This window comes from Protopterus annectens, chromosome 4.part1 (genome assembly GCF_019279795.1).
Source record: "Protopterus annectens isolate FY-2018-M chromosome 4.part1, PAN1.0, whole genome shotgun sequence".
Lineage (NCBI taxonomy): Eukaryota > Metazoa > Chordata > Ceratodontiformes > Protopteridae > Protopterus > Protopterus annectens.
In genome coordinates, this window is record NC_056734.1 from 336921393 (window position 1) to 336934790 (window position 13398).

A 13398-nucleotide genomic window follows, 5' to 3' on the forward strand; every position below is an offset into this window, starting at 1 on the left:
TGCTGGTTTCCCTTCCTATTGCCTTCCTGTTTAAGCCCAGGGGGCACGCCATGCAAACACAGTCCTCAGATGTGAACGGAGCTGCTATTTCCTGGTTTTTTTTTGTTGTTTTTTTTTACCCCTGGTGCATGCCGTGCAAACATGCGTAAGCACGTTTTGCAGGATTTTGGCTATTCTACCTGTGTACACCATGATTTTCTTGGTGTAAGATAAGACAGCCCTAGACACACCCCCTGCTTTAGCTTAGTTTAGCTAAGGGCAAACACTAGCCACAGTGTTCCAATTAGCTTACAGCATGCCTGACACACCTCCTTCTGATGTCAGCTATGTCTAGGGCTTACACTCATCATTTTCCTAGTCCTACACTCTTGGGTGCAGGCTTGCACTGACAGAGAATCTGGGATTCTCTATCATTCCCCTCATTTGCATAGAATTGCCTGCTAATCCTTGGTTACATGTCCCACACTCAACCTTCCACCTTAGCAACCAGTCTGCACTGGCCATGTTGTATTCTGCCTGCCATTGACTATTATGGCAAAATAATGATTTTCTTCTTAATGGTTGTTTTAATTTTCTTTTTATTTTTAGCCCGATCCCGTTTGCGCTGTTGCCCTTAGCTTAAACGGCTGATATCTGCCAAAAAAAAAGTTAAATATTTCATTTTTACACTGTTTTCCATGCCAATAGCCAATTATATGGCCATTGGCATGGATTACACATCATATGCGCACTTTATTTGGGGCTGTCATGCCTCTGTTTTGTAGTTTGCAGAAATGTACTCAGTTACTAACCGAGTACATTTCTGCAGACTGCACTCGCCCTGCATGGACAGCTGCCAGCTTTCTGGATCGCAAAGTACCCTCATTTGCATGGTTTTCACCTGCAAATGAGGGTAAGTTGCATACAGGAGCTCAGTCCATGCAGGATTAGTCTAAGAGCTCACGTGCATGTCCTGGGAGCTCGTTCCTGGACCGCATGTCGGCCATATTGCCGAAAATAGCTCTTAGACTAATCCTACACACAATGCAGGGCTTCATAAATCTGGGGGTTGGTTTTGAACAGATTCCAAATCATGACATATCTCACAGTTGTAATGATTTATCAATACCTTTATGTTATCTTTATTTTCATTCCACTCTCTAGTGGGAGAAAAAAACTTGCAGTAGTCTAATAGTGGGATAAATTCATCATGTGTTTTTCCCCCAAAATGAGAAGTAAGTGCGTTAGTATGAATGAATATGTTTCAAGTTCTTGATTGCCTTGATTTCACCTGCTTATCTCTCTGTCTATCCATCTATCTATCTGCCTATTTATGTTTCTGTCTGTCTATCTTAGATGTATAAAAAATCATGCTGAACTACTCACATGAATGAAAAGAGAAAGTGAATGTTGCTACCAGGCAAATTAATACATTGCTCATTGCTCTTCTGGACCTGTACTTACATAGTATCCAATCACCCTCATTAGAGCCATCATCTCACACTAAAATAAACATTTATTCATGTCTTTCTTGAACTGATCAGCAATATTCCTTATTGTTCCTTCTGAATGTCCTATGATTTTCCACTTTCTCATATCACTTGCTTGTATCTTATGCCATTCTTGCAATCTTCCGGCTTGTACACAATTAATCAGAGGATATCAGTTTTGTCAGCTATACATCAACTACTTTCACTTACTGCTCAGTGTGGGAATATTATCATACTTCCCTAGAGTATGTAGGTGTTACCTGAGCCAAAAAATGACATGATCACAAGTTTTAGCAGTAAAAGTATGTTGCAATGCCCAGTAATAAATGCTGTCACTGCACTAAACCACTAACTGTATTGATGTGCTCTAATATGAACTGTATTTGTTATATAGTGAAGCAATCTAGTTCTAGATTTCTCACTACTTTTGTCCTATTGAATTTAACATATGATTATCAGACCAGGTTTAGTTCTCAGGAAGACAAACAGGTACTTTGTTTGTTTTTGCCATTTACTTAAAAAACACACACACATACATGAACATGTGCACAAACTGTAGGAATATGGGGTGCATGTAATATGCAGTGATGTTGGTGGTGCAGCAGTTAGCGTTATCACCTCCCAACAAGAGGTTCTTCGGTTCGATCCTCGGCTGGGGTGCCTTCTGTGTGGAGTCTGCATGTCCTTCCTGTGGTGGCATGGGTTCTCTCCAGGTGCTCCAGTTTCCTCCCACATCCCAAAGACATGCTGTAGGTGGATTGGACACTCTAAATTGGCCCTAGGTGTGAGTGTGTGCATGTGTGTGTGCTTTCTGTGGGAGGTTGGGCACCGGGCTGGTGACTCAACACTGTAAAACTCCACTGCCAATCATGAGCGGACAGATGATATGCTCTGGTGACCCCTAACCAGGAAGAAGAAGAAGTAATATGCAGTGACGTTATACAAACATGTGTGCACACACACACACACACACAAAAGCAGACCATTCCTCTCAATCTCTTATAGCAAGAAATCTAGACAAAGCTATAAATAAAAGTGGGATAAAGGCCCAAAAATAGGGACAATTTTTAAATATTGCCCTTACAAACTTAGAAGGTTGATAGAATAACAGGTTTTGCATTGGCATAGATTTTCTGAAGGGTATAAAGTCTGAAACTGAAATGTCTGCCATTATTTTCCAACTTCAGTCTTTAATGATTTGCCAGTTATTTGTCAGAAAAACCACAATGAAAAACAGACCAAAAATATAAGGCAATAAATCTGGACATTCTGCAAAAATCTGTAGAGTTGAGAGGTGTGAAGCAGAGACACATACATCCTTCGAGCACCACGGCCTAATGTCAGAGTTTGTGTAATATAAGATAAACATGATATTGTCAGAATAAAGACATAAAGAAAATAATGATGACACAGAAAAAGTGGTAGAAAATGCAATATAAATAACTGCAATTCTAAACAGATTAGAATCCTAAGAAGTTTAAAATGGAGAATAGTTGACCATTAAAATCAATCAATTGTTAAACAAATATGCAGCACAGAACATATACCAGTCATCTACAAAACATTGTAATTTATTATTACTTATCCATTCATACTATAGGAAGACACATGTCATCATCATCATCATCATCATCAACATCTTCTTTCGGCTGTTCCCGTTAGGGGTCGCCACAGCGGATCATCTGTTTCCATTTCTTCATGTCCTCTGCATCATGCTCTTTCACACCAACCGCCTGCATGTCCTCTCTCACCACATCCATAAACCTTATCTTAGGCCTTCCTCTTTTCCTCTTACCTGGCAACTCCATCCTTAGCATCCTTTTCCCAATATACCCAGCATACCTCCTCAGCAAATGTCCAAACCAATGCAATCTCGCCTCTCTTGCTTTGTCTCCAAACTGTCCAACCTGAGCTGACCCTCTAATATACCGATTCCTAATCCTGTCCATCCTAGTCACACCCAGTGCAAATCTTAACATCTTTAACTCTGCCACATCCAGCTCTGACTCCTGCCTTTTCGTCAATGCTACCATCTCCAACCCATATAACATAGCTGGTCTCACTACCCCCTTTTAGACCTTTCCTTTCACTCTTACTGGTACCCATCTGTCACAAATCACTCCTGACACTCTTCTCCACCCATTCCACCCTGCCTGTACTCTCTTCTTCACCTCTCTTCCACACTCACCATTACTCTGAACTGTTGATCCCAAGTACTTAAACTCATCCACCTTTACCAGCTCTACTCCCTGCATCTTCAACATTCCTCTACCCTCTCTCTCATTTACACACATATATTCTGTTTTAGCCCTGCTGACCTTCATTCCTCTCCTCTCTAAAGCATATCTCCACCTCTCCAGGGTCTCCTCAACCTGGTCCCTACTCTCACTACATATCACAATCTCATCTGCAAACATCATAGTCCACGGGGCCTCCTGTCTAATCTCATCTGTCAACCTGTCCATCACCACTGCAAATAAGAAAGGGCTCAGAGCTGATCCTTAATGTAATCTCACCTCCATCTTAAACATATCTGTCACTCCCACCGCAGTCCTCACCAATGTCACACTACCCTTGTACATATCCTGTACCACTCTTACATACTTCTCTGCCACTCACGACTTCCTCATACAATACCACAACTCCTGTCTAGGCACCCTGCCATATGCTTTCTCTAAGTCCACAAAGACACAATGCAACTCCTTCTGACCTTCCCTGTATTTCTCCAACAACACTCTCAGAGCAAATATTGCATCTGTAGTGCTCTTTCCTGGCATGAAACCATACTGCTGATCACTAATCATCACCTCCCTTCTTAACCTAGCTTCCACTACTCTTTCCCATAACTTCAAGCTGTGACTGATCAATTGTATCCCTCTGTAGTTACTGCAGCTCTGCACATCACCCTTATTCTTAAAGATAGGTACCAAAACACTTTTTCTCCACTCCTCAGGCATCCTCTGACTTTCCAAAATTTCATTAAACAATCTGGTTAAAAATGCCACTGCTATTTCTCCTAAGCACCTCCATGCTTCCACTGGAATGTCATCTGGGCCAACAGCCTTTCCATTCTTCATCCTCTTCATAGCTGTCCTTACTTCCTCCTTACTAATCTGCTTCATTTCCTGATTCACTATCCCCACATCATCCAACCTTATCTCACTCTCATTCTCTTCATTTATCAGCCCTTCAAAGTACTCTTTCAATCTACTCAACACACTCTCCTCACTTGTGAGTATGTTTCCCTCACTGTCCTTTATCACGCTTACCTGCTGCACATCTTTCCCAGCTCTGTCCCTCTGTCTAGCCAATCGGTACAGGTCTTTTTCTCCCTCTTTAGTGTCCAATCTCTCATACAACTCTTTATATGCCTTATCCTTAGCCTTCGCCACCTCTCTCATTGCCATGCACATCATCTCCTTATACTCATGTCTACTTTATTCATCTCTTTGACAATCCCACTTCTTCTTCACCAGCCTCTTCCTCTGTATACTCTCCTGTACTTCCTCATTCCACCACCATGTCTCCTTGTCCTCCTTCCTCTGTCCAGATGTCACACCAAGCACCTTCCTAGCAGTCTCCCTTACTAGCTCTGCTGTAGTTACCCAGCTATTCGGTAACTCTTCATTGCCTCCCAGTGCCTGTCTTAACTCCTCCCTGAACTCCACCTCACAATCACCCTTTTTTAACTTCCACCATTTAATCCTTGGCACTGCTTTCACACTCCTCCTCCGCTTCTTGATCACCAACATCATCCTACAAACCACCATTCTATGCTGCTTAACTACACTTTCCCCAGTCACCACTTTACAGTCTCCAATCTCCTTCAGACTGGCCCTCCTACATAGGATATAATCCACCTGTGTGCATCTTCCTCCACTCTTGTACGTCACCCTATGCTCCTCCCTCTTGTTAAAATACGTATTCACCACAGCCATGTCCATCCTTTTCGCAAAATCCACAATCATCTGACCTTCTGCATTCCTCTCCTTAACAGCATTCCTACCCATCACTTCCTCATCCCCTCTGTTCAGTTCACCAACATGCCCATTGAAGTCCACTCCAATCACTAGTCTCTCACCCTTGGGTACACTCACCACCACTTCATCCAACTCACTCCAAAATTTTTCTTTCTCATCCATTGCACACCCAACTTGTGGAGCATATGCACTAACAACATTCATCATTACACCATCAATTTCAAGCTTCATAAACATCACTCTATCAGACACTCTCTTCACCTCCAAAACACTCTTGCCATACTGTTCCGTTAGGAGAACCCCTACCCCATTTCTTCTGCCATCCACACCATGATAGAACAATTTGAACCTGCCTCCTATACACTTGGCCTTGCTTCCTTTCCATCTGGTCTCTTGCACGCACAATATATCAACCTTCCTTCTCTCCATCATATCAGCTAGCTCTCTTCCTATACCAGTCATACTGCCAACATTCAAAGTTCCTACCCTCAGTACTACACTCCTAACCTTCCTCCTCTCTTCCTACCTTTGGGCATGCCTTCCCCCTCCTCTTCTTCTTCGGCCAACAGTAGCCCAATTTTTGCCAGCAGCCTGTTGGCTAGCAGTACTGGTGGCAGTTGTTGTTAACCCGGGCCTCGACCGATCCGGTATGTAAATATGAAATGTTCTCTGCATCAGTAATTTGGCAGAGGTTTTATGCCAGATGCCCTTCCTGGCGAAACCCGCCCCATTTATCCGGGCTTGGGACCGGCACAAAGAAATGCACTGGCTTGTGCATCCCCAGTGGAAGACACATATCCTGATGTGCTAACTCAGACAACATTGTTGATATAACAAAAATACAAAACACACAACAAACCCTCAAAACACCCACTTGTAATTATTGCACAGGAAATATTTTCTGTCACATCTTCCATTCTAAGTATACCCCACCACAATCTCATCACTTAATTCATCTCATCTTACTACTCTGACAAGTCAACATGTACTTCAAAGATGCATCAGAGCAAGGGATAACGCTCTTCCCCAGCAAACCATTCAGTGAGGAAACTGAGTAATGAGACAGATGTGGCTGTGGCTTACAGACGTCTCAAGTATAAAAGTGGTAACTCCTAAAATAAGTAAAGGTGACTTTAATTAAAATTTCTGCCTGACACATAGAAGTCTTGTGTAAGAGATCTACTGTAAAATATTATGTACTAAGCAGCTCTGCAATCCATTTATGATCTGCAAAGAATAAAGGGCTTGGCAAACAAAAATAATGGAATTATATATAGGTTCTCTCTTATCCAGTATACACTGGATGTCACAGCACTAATAGGTATAAACCCAGAGTCAGTTCCAGCACTAGGCAACCTAGACAGTTGCCTGTGGCCAGCTAGCTGGGGGGGGGCATTTGGGGACTGCCACAACATTTAATTTTTAATTAATTAAATTTTTAAGGACTCGCTCTGCGTCTGTGGTCTGTGTACACAGGATTTAAGCATGCATGGGGACTTCCTTTTAGGGCTTTTGATTTCTCACACATTAGAACTTCTCCATGAACATTTCCCTCAAATGCATTGGAACTTCCATGAACCACTGGAGAAGTGAACTTGTTGCTTTGCTAAGGCATAACCAGGAGACAAGCATTCTTTCAGCAGGTATGTGTGTGTGTGTGTGTGTGTGTGTGTGTGTGTGTGTGTGTGTGTGTGTGTGTGTGTGTGTGTGTGTGTGTGTGTGTGTGTATGTGTGTGTGTATGAAATATCATAGCTAGGGATAGCAGGATAGTTAATTAGCTTGATTAGGCTCAACCACTTTACATTGGCTACAGGAGGCAAATTCTTTAATCCTTTATCCTACCTACCAGGCTGCTCATTTAGTTGTCAGAGTTGATTGTAATGTGCTGAAATGTGTAATTTTGTCTTTTATTGATCTGTACATTTTGTTTCATGGCTAAATGGAAACATCTTCAAAACTACATGGCTGCATGTTCAATGAATGTTAGCTTCAGTGCATTTTCAAGGCATGCAAGCCTCAAGGAAAGCAAAGTTTACTGTAGCGTCATGTTTACAATATATAATTGTTTTGTTTAGCAAATGGGCAATAACCACAATATCAGTTCCTTAATACAGATTGAAAGCCACTTTATTAAAATAAAACCATAAAACTACAGGGAAGTATGTACCATTGCTGGGAAAAAATGGAGATATTTGTAAAGATAAAATAAATGTTCTACACAAGGCTATTATTGCAACCTGTAATGTTGATGGGAATGGTATTAGGAATATATTATGTCAAAATTGCAATGCCGTCTGGATTGATGAAAAAATGGGTACAGATCTTGAAAATCAACCAAGGATTGTTTATAAAAGGGATAGGAATTTTAAGAACTTGTTGAAAAGACATAAAACAAATTTGGGGTACAATAGAGGATATAAAAATGGTACCTTTAAATATAGTGCATGTGCACAATGTAAATATATATTAGAGAGTGATAAAATAAGTTTAAATGGAAGGGAATGAGTCAACTGAAAAACTTATTATAGCTGCACACCAAAGAGGGTAGTGTGTGTAGTTATGTGTCAGTCGTATTCCGGATTTTATGCTGGGAAAACAGAAAAAATGCTTAAAGAAGAAATCTATGAACACATATATGCGTGTTAGAAAAATATGTTGAGGAATTTCATGGACATTACTTTAAATTCTGTGTAACCAATGCTATTTATAAAGATATAAAAGGGGGCCCTGGAAACTTAGGTTAGAGGCATTATAATTAAAATCTCAATTGCTAACTGCAGCAGAATCTACTGACAGTGTATTAAAACTGAAGCAGCTCAAGTTATAAAATATAAGTTTTATATATATATATATATATATATATATATATATATATATATATATATATATATATATGTAATATATATATATATATATATATATATATATATATATATATATATATATATGGAGCTATATTGATAGATCAAAAGTATGTTTCAGCAAAATGTACGAGTAAAAATGCACTTTCGCAAGAAAAAAAACAACATGCCAAAAAACTTATACAAATAAAACACTTCACCCCCCCCCAACTTTAATATTCTTACTCCAATATTACACTATAGTGGGGAAAGGGAATACTCCCTTATTCCTGCTGTACCGTGATCTAAGCAACAGTTTGCTTAGTTGTACAATCAACCCTGTGAAGATTGGATGAAGATAGATGAAGGCTGCCAGCCTAGCCAGATAGAATTTTTAGAGATAATTCTGTCATCTGTAAATATTAATGTAAACCAAAGGTTTGTTGTCTTAAATGGTAAAAATAGTGTTACATGTGGAGCTGGAAAAAATTTAACAACAGTGCACTCGACTGACCAAGTAAAGCATGTTGTGACCCTTTGATGTTAAAACATGGCTCTGGCTGGTCTAGATGAAGGAATTCTTGCTATTGTTTTAAGGCCAGAGTTAATGGCCAGAATTTGCATGCATAAATGTTCTTAATGGTTTTGCTTTCTGACCTGGTGTGAGCTTACTAAAGAATGTAGCCTGTTAGACTGGGGACACAAGAAAAGTGTGAAAAATGATGTAATGTGAATCAGGACTGTAATATCAATTTAAACAGAGAGAATCACAGAGCATTAAGCATTTTTGTCGTGACCATCCAACTCATCAGTACTGTCTTGCTCTATATGTAAGTTTATCTTAGATTTGTGTTTTTCTCTTAGAAATAGCTAGAAACTAGAAAGTGTTTTCTGTGATGTCAGAACTGTACTACTGAATTATTTTAAGTATTTCTCTGTGATCTCTGAACTCTTGGCTAGCACTGTGTAGTAAAAAAGTATTGTCTTGTGTTTTGACTATTTGTTATTAAATATTTTAATCCCTTTCAACTGTTTCTGTTTTTGGAGAGATAATTTAAGCTGTTTAGAGTATGTGCAAGCCTTTGGTAAAACTGTACAAAGCCACTCTAATAAGCTTTGACTGTTTAGTCACATTTACCAACTGGATAATAATATTGCACAGTAATAATTGGAAACCCTTTTAAGGGCCTTTGAGTAGCTGATAAATATTAGTGGTTGGTGGCAGCTGGTACTACCATATAGTCTAGGAAAAAGGGGCACAGCTGGAGAATCTGTGCCAGCCTTCCCCAGGAGTGTCTATGTGGTTGTATAAATTATTCTCAAAGTGTGTGTGTGTGTGTGTGTGTGTGTGTGTGTGTGTGTGTGTGTGTGTGTGTGTGTGTGTGTGTGTGTATGTGTGTCAGCTACTTTGGCAGGGACAAGAAGCACTGGTTGGATAGAGAGGGTGCTGGAGCTTTTAGCCTGCCCACTAGGCTGAGATCTGGACCCTATAGCTGTGCCAGTGGGGAGTCTTATTGGGGACCTGGAGAGCAAGAGAGTGTCCAGCCCCAGACTGACTGCGATCTCTGTGTGCTCTTAAGGGAAATTGCACCTTACTGTGTGGATTTGTTATCCTTTCCTCCTATATGAGACATCCCTCACTGGTGTTAGTGGTGAGGATTGAGGCTTTTTGATTGCTGGGCCAAGGCATGGGTGTCACATATTAATTTTAAGACAACAAGCCTGTGGTTTACATTAATATTTACAGATGACATAATTATCTCCAAAATTATATCTGGCTAGGCTGGCAGCCTTCATCTATCTTCACCCAATCTTCACATATCTCTCCCCCTGGAGAACTCAAGCTAGTTTTTCAAGTGATCCTTGAGAACCGCTGCTTGTGGGAGTTAGGTCTATCTGAGTGTACCTTACCCCATTCCCTGTCTTGAGAGCCCATCTGCATTGGCATTGCTAATCCCACTGCAGTGCTGCATGGGCATATCATATGCTTGCAACCCCAGGCTCCATCTTAGCAACTTGGCATTTTGCTGGCTGGCTCTGTTTAACCATGTTAGGGGGTTGTGATCTGTCATAAAAGTGAATTTCCTTCCATACAGATAACTCTGAAGTTTCTGCATTGCCCATAGTATGGATAGATATTCCTTGTCTACAGCTGCATAGCATTCCTCCCTGGGTTGGACACTGCAACTGAGATAAACCACTGGGTGCTCTTCCGCCTTGGAAGAAATCTGGCTAAGTACAGCCACCACCCCCTGGGTCAAAGCATCCATCTGCACAACAAATTATTTGCTGTAATCTGGACTGGCTAACACAAGGGGTCCTCCCAAAGCTTCTTTAAGCTTCTGGAATGCCTGCTCACATGCTGTGTTCCACACTACTTTATCTGGCCTGTTCTTCCTTGTCAGGTCTGTGAGGGGAGCAGCTATTGTACTATAAATGGGGACAAACATTCTGTAGTACCCTGCTGTCCCTACAAATGCCCTTACCTGATTTTTGGTAACAGGTGCAGGCCATGCCTGAATGGCTCCCACTTTGGCAGGTTCTGGCCTTATCTTACCACTCCTCATTCTATGTCCTAGGTAGGAGACCTCTGCCATACCCACCTGACATTTGCTCTGTCTTTCTTACCACCTTGTAGGGTCCCTCCCAAGCTGCTTACAGCTTGTTGTGTCTGACAGGAATGAGAACCATTACCTGCTGCCTCACAGCATACTCTCTAGCTCGAGCATTCCTGTCATACCACAGCTCGAGCATTCCTGTCATACCACACCTTTTTCTGTTTTTGGGCTTCTGTCAGGTTCTCCTGGGCCAAGCCCATGAGTTCCTTGAGCCTTGTCCTGAGGTTTAGGACGTATGCCACAACAGACTCTTTGTGAGACTTGCACTCACCTTCCTACTCATCTCAAATTAAATCTAGAAGTCCCCTCACCCTGCTCTCTGTAGTCTGCCCAGCACCTCCCTGACATGCTGAAGGTGCTCTGGCCAGGAATGGCTGTAGATGGCAATATCGTCTAGGTAAGCAAGGGCAAACCCTCCTGCTCCTACTAGGATATGATCTACCAGCCTCTGGAAAGTTGCTGGGGCATTCTTCATCCCAAAGGGCATCTTTGTGAACTCATACAAACCAAAAGGAGTCACAAAGGCTGACTTCTCTCTTGCACTGGAGTCAAGGGCACCTGCAAGTAACCATTGGTAAGATCAATAGTTGTAAGATACTTAGCCCCACCCAGCTGCTCTAGGGCCTCACCTGTCCTAGGCATGGGGTAAGCATCTGACTCTGTGTGACTATTTAATTTCCTGTAGTCCACACAGAACCTGGTGCCGCCATGCTTCTTTGGCACCAGCACCACTGGGGAGGCCCAGGGACTGTTGGACTCTTGAATCACCCCTAGTTCCAACATTTCCTGTAACTCCTCCCTCAGAGTCTGTTTGAGTCTCTCAGGCACTCTATAAGGGGCCTGCCTAATAGGCCTTTGGGGTCCTGTATCCACCTGTTGCTGCCCCAGGTGAGTGCACTGTGGTTTACCAGTGAACATGTCCCCAAATTCCTGCAACACTGCTCAGATTTCTTGAAAATGGGTAGGAAACATTGCTACCCCTTCCACTGAGGTGTCAATCCAAGCCTCACTAAGGAGATCAGTCACAGGATCTCCCTCAGACTCCTCCTACAATCGACTGCAAATGCTCATCACAAGGGCCTCCTTAACATAGTAAGGTTTCATCATGTTAACATGGTACAATTTCTGCCCCTGCCTTCTGCCTAGCAGTTCCACCATGTAGTTAACATCACTTACCTTTCTTACCACCTTGTAGGGTCCCTCCCAAGCTGGTTGCAGCTTGTTGTGTCTGACAGGAATGAGAACCATTACCTGCTGCCCCACAGCATACTCTCTAGCTCGAGCATTCCTGTCATACCACACCTTTTTCTGTTTTTGAGCTTCTGTCAGGTTCTCCTGGGCCAACTCCATGAGTTCCTTGAGCCTTGTCCTGAGGTTTAGGACGTATGCAACAACAGACTCTTTGTGAGACTCGCACTCACCTTCCCACTCATCTCAAATTAAATCTAGAGGTTCCCTCACCCTATTCCCATACACCAACTCAACTCAAAAGGTGAAGAACCTGTGGATTCCTGGGGAACCTTTCTGTAAGCAAACAATAGATGGGGCAAATATTTGTCCCACTCCCTCTTAAACTGATCTGCAAATGCCCATAGCATGTACTTGATTGTAGAGTTTAACCTCTCAACAAGACCATTATTCTGGGGGTGGTAGAGGGTGGTCTTCATGTAATTCACCCCACAAGACTTCCACAGACAAGCCAGCAGGTCTGACATGAAATTGACGCTTCTGTCAGTCAGTATTTCTTTTGGGAAACCTACCCTGCTGAAAATCTCTAACAACACATTTGCCACCTTCTCTGCCTCAATGGAGGACAAAGCCACTGCCTCAGGGTAACTTGTAGCATAATCCACTACCACTAGGATATACTTTTTCCATGTGGGACTTGGGGTACTCAGAGGACCCACAATATCCATAGCTACCCTCTGAAATGGCTCCTCAATCACAGTCAAAGGCATCAAAGGAGCTCTTACCTTGTCTCCTGCCTTGTCTACCTTTTGGCACTGCTCACACGTCCTGCAGTACCCTGTCACATCTCTGGAAATTCCAGGCCAATAGAAGCTCTGCATAATATGCCTCTTTGTATGTTTTATGCCCATATGACCTGCAAAGGGAATATCATGGGCTATGGCTAGAAGTACCAGATGGTAGGCTCTAGGCACTATCAACTGCTGTACTCTCTCACCTTCTAGCCCTGACTCAGGAGTCCACTCTCTGTACAGTAACCCTTTGTCCCAGTATACAGATTCCCTCTTTCCTTGAGAATCAGGTGCCTCCCTAGCTGCCTGCCTCAGGCCTTGCAATGTAGGGTCTGAAAGCTGAGCCTGTCTTAACTGCCTCCTTGTAACCCTTCCTAGCTCCCCTTCCACAGGAAGTCTGGCATCCTCTGACAGTGGTGCCTCACTGTCAGCCTGGGTACTACTACTCACCTCTACCTTTGCAGTCACTCTGTCCAAGGGACCATCAGTACCACCAAGGAGCTTTGGCTCA